General features: G+C 41.1%; 1 protein-coding gene across 1 annotated transcript in view; it reads right to left on the bottom strand.

Moving 5' to 3' along the window:
- Positions 1-7,681, bottom strand: part of Lyst (lysosomal trafficking regulator) — a 156,711-nt gene extending 149,030 nt beyond the window's left edge. The window contains exon 1 of the mRNA XM_036187144.1: positions 7,595-7,681. The gene's annotated coding sequence lies outside the window, so the exon portion shown is untranslated. The remainder of the gene's footprint in view (positions 1-7,594) is intronic.
- Between the last annotated feature and the right edge of the window lie 283 nt (positions 7,682-7,964).

A 7,964-nucleotide genomic window follows, 5' to 3' on the forward strand; every position in this document is an offset into this window, starting at 1 on the left:
ACATCTATACTCATACACACACCTCTATATTTTGTGGGTTTCCTTCTCTGACTACTATCTTAGTCTCCTTGGTTGGATTCTTCTCTGCCAACTCCTCATGTTGATGAGACTCTGGAGTCTCTCCTCGTTTCATTTGTGTGTGTGCTTTTTATAAACTCAGTCACTTCTGAGGTTTCAACTATCACCTATTATGTTTAATGACTTCCTAAACTTTCATATAAAGATGAGTCCAGACTTCCTTATATAAAATGGAGCCAGAAAGTCTCAGGACAGTACCATGGCACTAGAGAATAGAATCTTAAGCTGGCACTATTCAAGCCCATCTAATAAGAGACTCGGTGCACTCATTCTTACTGTCTACCCCTTTCGAATATTCCTCTTCTTTACCTACACTGTGTGACCAAATACCTCTCTACTTGCTCAGCCTCATTCTGGCTTATGTCTATTCAAGAGTAACTATTAATGACACCCTTTCATTCTCAAAAATACCATCTATTTGGCCAATCAACTGTTTGATTGCTCTACCTACTCACCTATACCTTTGAGTTTTTGAGCCCCACTAGGTAAGTCCTCCTTAAACTTTTTATTGTGTTTTATTTGTAAGCACATGTATAAATGTGCATGACCTCAAGTGTCATCCTCAGAAACATCATCCATCTTTTTTGAGGCAGGGTCCTAGAGCTCACCAATTAGGTTAAACTGGCCAGCTAGCAAAACTGTGGATCCTCCCCAGAGCCAATATTTTAAGTACATGCTACTGTAAGAGCCACAATTTTTACATGGCTTTTGGGGGTTAAAATTAAGTCCTCACACATACAAAGTAGACACTTTACTGAGTTATCTCTTCAGCCCCTTCCCTGTATTCTTTACTTCTTTTCCAAGCCCTACCTATGTTACTAAGACATTTCTCTACCTTCACCTTGTCTTCTCAATAAAAATCATTACATCAAGATCTCAGTCTGGGAAATGTCAGTATTCAGCTGGTTTCCCAAGCACGGTGCTTCATTTTATCTACTTTCAGGGTTAGATTTACAGTTGTCATATACTGACCAAGCTTTGAGTATGTCATTACCATTTATTATGAACAATGTCAAATGCTCTCCACAAGAGCTGATCTTTGGGGGTTCAACATCTATAAGAACAAGTAATCCTAACATAATAGACTTAAGTGTTACTTTGCTTCCCATGGCTCCTGCTTTGCAGAAGATTAACATGGTTTAATAGTTAGTTGATCACAAGGATTTTCAAGCTACACAGACTCAGGTACTCCCTAGTTGTATACCTTGGGGAAGGCTACTTAGCCTCACTGAGCCCCAGTTTCCTCACATATAAAACTCTTATCCTAACATGTACTTTATAGGGCTGTTGTGAAACAAACTTCCAAAAGCATATACAGTGACTAATGGTAGTATTACTATTGTTAAGACTGGCTGCCCAGCAGCAGCGGCTATATTTTGACTCTTATCACTTAAAATTGCACTAACTCTAGAATTTGAAATTTTGGATTTTCATATATGTATGTCTTTTTTTCCATCTCTAGTATTCAATTACTTCCATAAATTCTACTCATAAATCCTTTTTTACTAAGATTCTTCACCCTTTCCACAGTCCAAATGTATCAACCTCAAGTTGGCTTGGCTTTTCTTCCTAATTAAGTAGGGGCTTCTAATTGTGAAGAACTCATTCCTTCACACAGTGACCTCATTGCCACCTTCCATTCCTTGGTGTCATACCACCCTTCTTCCCAGGGTTCTTCATTATATCTTTCCTTCTAATCTCATCAAGGTTCAGTTTAACACACTTGCTTTTTCACCTAAGCAAAGCAGGTCACAGAGAAAACTACTTAACCATTCTGATAACCTCTGTACATTTGTGATTTCAAATCTTGGGAGAATATTCATCACCATTCTGTAATTAGGTCACTAGTCCTTGTTTAAATTTCTTCCTCTCCACATAAGTGCTCATTAGCCACAAAAATAAAAAATCCCAATACTTAAAGTTATTCCCCAAGCATATCTCAACTCATATTTTTCTTTCTGTCTCAGCAAATAATCTTGTTTCATAGAGAAAGAGACACAATCCTGGATTTTCAGCTCCACATCAACCCATTCCCTTACTTGTTTTCTTTTGCAAACAGGAAGAAACATTGCTACTCTTCTTATGAGTAACCCTTTTTAACCTTTGCTCTTGGGCCCACCCCTCCCCTTTCATATTATATTTAATAAATTAGCATCTTTCTCTTAGAAGATGCCCCTTTTCCTCAATCCACACAAGTATCTTTGACTTCACTCCTTAAAACACACACACACACACACACACACACACACACACAAAAAAAAAAAAAAAAAAAAAAAAAAACCTTTGGCCAATCACACCTCCCAGTTCAAGCTTCCATACATTGTCTCCTCTACATGTCAAAAGAATCTGAAATACTATATTTACTGAATAAAGATGTTTTTACATGATCAGACTTAATGTTTTTAATTCTATGCAATTTGTTTTTATGAAAGAAATTAAACAACTACATTCCTCAAACTGAAAACTAATGGATTTCATTTTCTTTTCCTGTATTTTAAAAATGATGAACAATCAGCATCACTATTCACCTAGAGTATACTCTTCAAAGCCTGCTTTTATTCCTCTTTCCTTAATCCCATTTCTTAGGCTAGGACTGCTACTGCTGATATTTCTCTCATCTGAAACTAATCCTGAGGGGGTGCTTTTTGAAGACTAAATAAAATATTGGGTGTGTATTTGATACATAGTCAAGTGCTATTAAAATATACTATTATGTTATCTTTGGTAAAATGAGCATGAGGTTAGATCATTGACTTGTTCTTAAAAACTGGTTAGGTCTTAGTAATCAATATTTTCTTTTCTGATCATGAATCATGAAGCACTTGGTAATCTGGCTTATACTTTTTCTGAGAATCAGTGTCAAATATTTCAATGTACAATTTTTCAGCTTCACCTCCTAATTCTTCAATTTTGAAATGTAAAATAGCCAATTCTTGCCAGACATGATGGTGCACACCTTTCATTTCAGCACTCAAAAAAGGAGAATGACAAATTCTAGGCAGCCTGGGTAATACTGGTATGATAGATTTTGGCTCAAAACAAACACACAAACAAACAAAATGGCAATTCTTCAAGTTTCTGGCAAAAATCTTCTACTCTCTTTAAATATAACTTTCTTTAATAGAGCAGTTTTAGGTTTACCTCAAAATCAAATGGTAAAAAGAAATCATACATAGCTGTCTCCACACATACACAGCCTCACAGTCTCCACATCACAGATACATTTGTTTCTAACAAACTTACATTGACAGATCATTCTCATTCCAAAGCCAAAGTTTACAGTAAGGCCCACAGTTGTACATACAACAGGTTTTGACAAATGTATACTGACGTTGATCCACCACTGTAGTATCGTACTGTCCTAAAAATCCTCTGTGCTCTCTGCCCATTTATTCTTCCCTTTCTTCAACTTCTGATCTTCTGTCTCCTGAGTTTTGCTTTGCTTTTTCCAGAATGGCTCATAACTTTTTCAGACTGGCTTCTTTCATTTGGTAATATTGTATTTCAGATTCCTCTGTCTTTTAAAGCTTGGGCTTTTAAATATCACTTATAAAGGTGTAATTGGCATGACTTATAACACACTGCACATCTTTAAACTATATAATTTGTTCAGTTTCAACATATGTGTACACCCATGAAACTATGGACATAATCAAGATAGTGAAACCTGTCTATCACTCCCTGCAGTTTCCTAGTACATACTTGTTATCCCTCCCTTCTGTGCCTCCTCCCCTTACCTTAGCTATACCCAATCCACCACTGATATGCTTTCTGCCACTATAGATAAGAGCACATTTTCTAGATGGAACTACAAAGTACATAGTGGGTTTTTGGTGGGTTGTATTATAAAAGTGCGTGTATGCTACATATAGAAAGCCAGGCTTGCACACGCGCGCGCACACACAACACACACACACACACACACACACACACACACACACACACACACGTGCCTGGCTTTCTACATGCAGTAGAATTATGTTGTATGATCTATAGCATATTCCTTAATTGCTAAGTAGCAATCCACTATATAAACAGCTCTTTACTTTTCAAAGGTTGGTAGAAACCATTTTATAAACATGTCTATGTGTGTACAGAATTCTGTTCATCTAATTTTCCCATTTATTTAAAACAGAAGCTCTCATTTTCTCATCCATTGTGTGGGTTTCAGTTTCAAAGACTAATATATAAATGGAACAATGACTAGCCTTTTGGAAAATTATTTTATTTCTTTTTGACTAATTATGATGGTTGGTTCTAAGCATTACTATTTCATGTTATTAGGTGCCTTTTTTCCTTATTCTGTTTTTTCCAGCACTTAGACTTAGTAAGCATTCAAAATTTCTAAATGTTATCAGGATTCTCTCAATTACTATAAGCAAGACCAAGGGAATTACGAGGCACTAGGGCACTGATGAGTAACAACAATGAAAACAAAGTACCAATGAGAAGACAGTTGCCTCACTGACGCCAAGATCAGTTTATGATTACTCACTAATCTGACAGAGTTTCATATATTTTCAGGATAGATATGCTGAAAATGTGTTATAAAATATTAGCCATTTTCTGGTTCTTCATTATCAAGTGTAGACCTCAGGACTGAGGGTCACATGTTTTCTGGTACAAGTGTTGTTGATGTTCTCTTTCACAGTACTGGAGATTAAACCCAGTGCCCTGTGCATGCCAGACAAGCACTCTACCACCATGCCACATCCTCAACCTCATTTTCTCATTTTTGAGACAGAGCCTCACTAAGCTGTTAAGCTGTCCAGGCTGGTCTTGAACATGTGATCCTCCTGCTTCAGCCTCCCAAGTAGCTGGGACTACAGAGATGTTCCATCAAGTTTTACAGATCAAAGTACATTGGGCTAATACTTTATACTCTGGTGTTGTTTTTTGTGTTTTTTTTTTTAAGTCTCCATTTAGAATGTGATGGTCCATTTATTTCAAGTCATCTGTAATGAAACAAAAGAATTAAGATAATCTCTTTGTTACTGACTTATTAGAAAAGCATTACAAAAAAATCAGGTTTTTTACATTGTAATTTAACAAATGGCCAAGAGGAGCCACATTTGATAACATTTCTGGGGCTTAAATTTTTTGAACAGGCATCTAAAAATAATTCAGAAAAAAAGAGAAATCAGATGAAAGTGTTCAAGTTAAATATAGCAGCAGGCTATAAAGATACTCTGGAATTCTGTATTACATGGGTTTCTCTACAATGAAAACTAACAAACACATGGACTGAATCCAAGCAAATAAAACCAAAGCTACATTTGGCAACATGAATGACTAGGTTGGTTCAAAAGAACTAAAAAGAAATGAGTATGAAGCCAGAGGAAGGGCTCAGTAAGAGTTTTTCCCTAGCAGGCTCAAGGTACTAGTTTTGATTCCCAACACTGGAAGGAAAAAAAAATAAGTGAGCATGAAATAAAAATTGTCCATTTATGGGTAAAACTGGTAAGCTTCTAGAATAGTCAAGGCAACATAAAAAGTTTCTGCAATGCAAAGTCACTAATGTCTACTATGAATAATTTCACTTGGATGTTTAATTTTATTGCCTAAAACCTAACCTTCCAACCAAGTCTATTCTTCTCATAAAACTCTCAGCACCTCCCTATTCTATCATTCTTGCTAGACAAAATTGTTACTGTCCTCTACATACATCTCTACACATAAGCTATTCAAAAATCAATAAACTCTCACCACAGTCAACAATTCCTATGCATTAAGCCAATATCGCCTGACAAGGTATCTCTGCTTCTGTTCTGCTAACCCCTTCCCTCAAAGGAGGTGTATTTTTCAACTAGCTATAGTATGGCCCCTTGGAAAACTCAAGTTTGATTATATCATTTTGCACTCAAATAGATGACTCCTCTCCTTACAAAGGCTTATAAGGCCTTTCACAATCTGATCTCTTACCCTTCTAATATGTCAGTACTCTACAACTCTTACTTAGCTGGCTCCAACACAGCCAAACAAGCCCCTAGCTCTCACTCCAGTCTCCACACTATTGCCTCAGGGCTTTATGCAAGTGGCTTTCTCACAGCACACCCTTCTCTCAGAGAAGAACATGGATCACCACCCCCCCTTCCTTCCGGTTGATCAAATGTCATCTTCTCCAGCAGGCCTTTCCTAACTACCTCTAATCAAATTGCAACCCATTTCTGGCTCCCTGTCTTCTCTCTTCCCTGTTTTTTTCTCTATAGTCCTTAACATCATCTGACAGGGCATAGTCTATTTATTTATGATCTGAGGTTCTTCCAGTAGGGTGTATGTTCCATTTGTCTGTCTACAAAAGTGCATGGCCCACAACAGGTGCTTAACAGATCTTTACTAAACACACGTGTTATGTGTGTAATTTATAGTCTGCAAAGTATCTTAATGTAAACTAAATCTGGAAAGTCATTTTTCCTCTTATGTCCTCTCCTAAATTCTCTCAATATATGTATCCATGTGGATGGCAGCAAAGAGCAATCAGCAGAAAAGTTACTTGCAAAGCTCTAGGGAAAAAAAAAAACAAAACAGATATCGCCTACTAATTAACTACACTAGTAAGAAGTCAAGAGTCAATATTTTCATTAGTATAAGGTTTCTAGGTGTGGACGTTAAATGTAATGGCCGACCAGCCAACAACCTTCAGGAAGAAAAACCTCAATTCAGTGTGCCATATCAATCTGCTAAACAAACCCCAGGGAAAATGCGAAATGAATTCGATCCTAAAGGAAACACTGGCCAGAACTCAACACAAATGTGTATTCAACAAGAGCCAACACCGTTAAAATTTTTCCTCACCCCATCAACTACCAAGCAAGAGCTGTCACTGGCTGTGTGTGACAGGCTGAGCATCCAGAATGTTTTTGCTGTTTTGTTTATCCCTCTGAGGATTGCAAGAGGACACTTTTCTTGACTCCCGAGCTCCAGCCCTCCCTCATGAACCCTCGGCCTTCGCACGGTGGCAGAGGGGTTTCTCCGGGTCGTGCCCCTTACATGAGCATCTCCGCCAGCCACCACTCCAGGATGGGCGCGAACCACGGAGGGTTGTGTGCGGAGTCCCGCAGCAGGTGTCACGGGCAGAAAAGGGACAGCGGGGATTCAGATGCACCAGGGTGGAGATGACAGATGGGCCGGCGGCCCGAAGGGGGACGCCCGGAACCTGTCAGCTCCGGCTGTCACCTGCTGAAGGGGACCCGGCGGCCGGCTGAGTAGGAGCGGTCCCAGGCAAGCGCTCCCCGAGGTGAAGCGCCCCCTGAGGGCACCGGTCCGCCGCGCCAGCCGGCCGCGTAAAGTTAGTATGGGGTCCGCGCCAGGCACCGCCACAATCCGCGGGGCCCCGGACCGCCACAGTCAGGAACCGAGTGCAAGCGAGCCCCAGCCCGGCAGAGCTCCGAGCACCCTCGGTTCCCTAAGGCTCCCTCAGCGCGGCGCGACCCCGCCCGGGCAGCCCGCCACCTTCCCGCCATGCCCCGCTGAGGTCGAGACCCCGACCCTCGAAGGAGCCCGCGGCCGCCTTTACCTCTGCTCTATGCTCCGCCGCACGCTCTCGCCGGTGCAAGAAAATCCCGACTCGCCACGGCTGCCCGGCCAGCGCGAGCTCTCACCCCCGCCCCCTCAGGTAACCCGGGAAACCGGGAACACCACCCCTTCCTCCCCCGCCCGGACCCAGACCCGCTCCTCTACGCGTGCGCACAGGCCCCGCCTCGAACGCCTAGAGTCCCGCCCCGCCGGGAGGGCACGCCGGGGTCGCCAGCGTGATGCGTGGAGCATCTCAGCCAATGAGAGGGAGAAGGCGGGCCAAGTGCGGCTGGGCGGGGCCATTACGGCCCGTCTGAGTTCCACCCCTCCTCCCCTGCAGTGTAAAGCTCCATGGAGTGCTGGAGATTCTG

This window comes from Onychomys torridus, chromosome 5 (assembly GCF_903995425.1).
Source record: "Onychomys torridus chromosome 5, mOncTor1.1, whole genome shotgun sequence".
Lineage (NCBI taxonomy): Eukaryota > Metazoa > Chordata > Mammalia > Rodentia > Cricetidae > Onychomys > Onychomys torridus.